The sequence below is a fragment of the Chaetura pelagica genome, unplaced genomic scaffold (genome assembly GCF_000747805.2).
Source record: "Chaetura pelagica isolate M959 unplaced genomic scaffold, ChaPel_1.0 scaffold275, whole genome shotgun sequence".
In the NCBI taxonomy this organism is placed as follows: domain Eukaryota; kingdom Metazoa; phylum Chordata; class Aves; order Apodiformes; family Apodidae; genus Chaetura; species Chaetura pelagica.
The window spans coordinates 3,431,966-3,433,354 of NW_009953486.1; positions in this window are offsets into that span (position 1 = coordinate 3,431,966).

The following is a 1,389-nucleotide window of genomic DNA, read 5'->3' on the forward strand; positions in this document are numbered from 1 at the left end:
AGTGATATTTTCAGATACCTTCCTGACATTGAAGGTGAATATAAATACACTTTTATAATGTAAAATTTGGCAACTTTCTTTTTTTTCCCGTCAAGGAAATTGTTAAATTGAAAGTTTATTTTCTCTAAAAATAGTAAAATCTCTGTGAATAAGACTTCTTTTCTATGTGAGATTTGGAACTATTTTACTGAATCTGCTAAAATGTAACATGTAAATTTTTGGAATTTTAGCACATGCTATTTTTTAAGCAGTCTTTAACTATTTTTATAGTTTATTTAAATGAATTTCAGAGAAATTACTTCAGATTTCACTTGAAATCTATGTTTTGTGTACAGAATACCCCTTTTGTCTGATCCAGAATGCAATCAGAAATTATTTAGGATTCAAATTGCCTGTTTAGATTGCAGTCTTGTCTGTGCTGTTAGACTTCTGCAGGAGGTTCTAAGAGATAACAAAACTCTAAACACTTGTGGTTGAACTATGTTGCAAGTATTTGTATTAAAAATTTCAAGAAAAAGAAATAGTCTGGTTTGTTTTTTTTTACAAAATGATGTCATTACTATTTTGCTTTAAACCAGTAATACATATTTGCATGTCAGTTAAAATCTACTGCTGTGCAAATATTTCTTGTATGACAGAGGACAGCAGGGGGTCTCTCTGTACCTCAGAAACACAAGCTCTACATACTTAATACGATCTGTTCCATATGCTTAGGTTTCAGAAGATTTCCTAAGAAAACTATCAGTGAGTCATGATTTGCACTTCTCTTTTGTTGCCATGTATCAACTACAAGGTTTATTCTGAATACATATAATATGCAACATCTAAGCTAGTATTTGTTTATTTGCTTTAAATTAAAAAAAAACTACCTTGCATTTTATAGTTCCTTAGCAGCCTTTAAATTTTATCTTTCTGCATATATATACTATAAACTTGCTCAGAACAATACCTGTAATATTTTTCATTTAAGTTCTCTTTAAAAATAGGGATGAAAAACTTAAAGCTGATCAAGTAAGGGATTCAGAGAAGAACTCGTAGAACAGGTGTGTCTTGGAGCCTGTCTACATTACCACAGGCAGAGCTGCCTCTGTGCCATGAAACTGGCTCCAGGTTACCACTCCCAGCAGCCCAGAAGCTGGAGTTCACCCAGCACTGCAATGACACAGCTCCACAGCTTTGGAGCCAGGCTGAAGGGAGAATATGCTTGTCTGTAGCTGATGTTATGACCTAGGGCTCTCAAATAATATATTAGTCAATATATAATTAAAACAGCTCTTCACAAATTAATTGCTTCATAACTGCATTTTGTCCTTTGGTTTTCTTTAACATCATACTTTGACACTTCTTCCATTATCCCCTCTACCCTTTTTCAAATCAGAAATGGCTGTA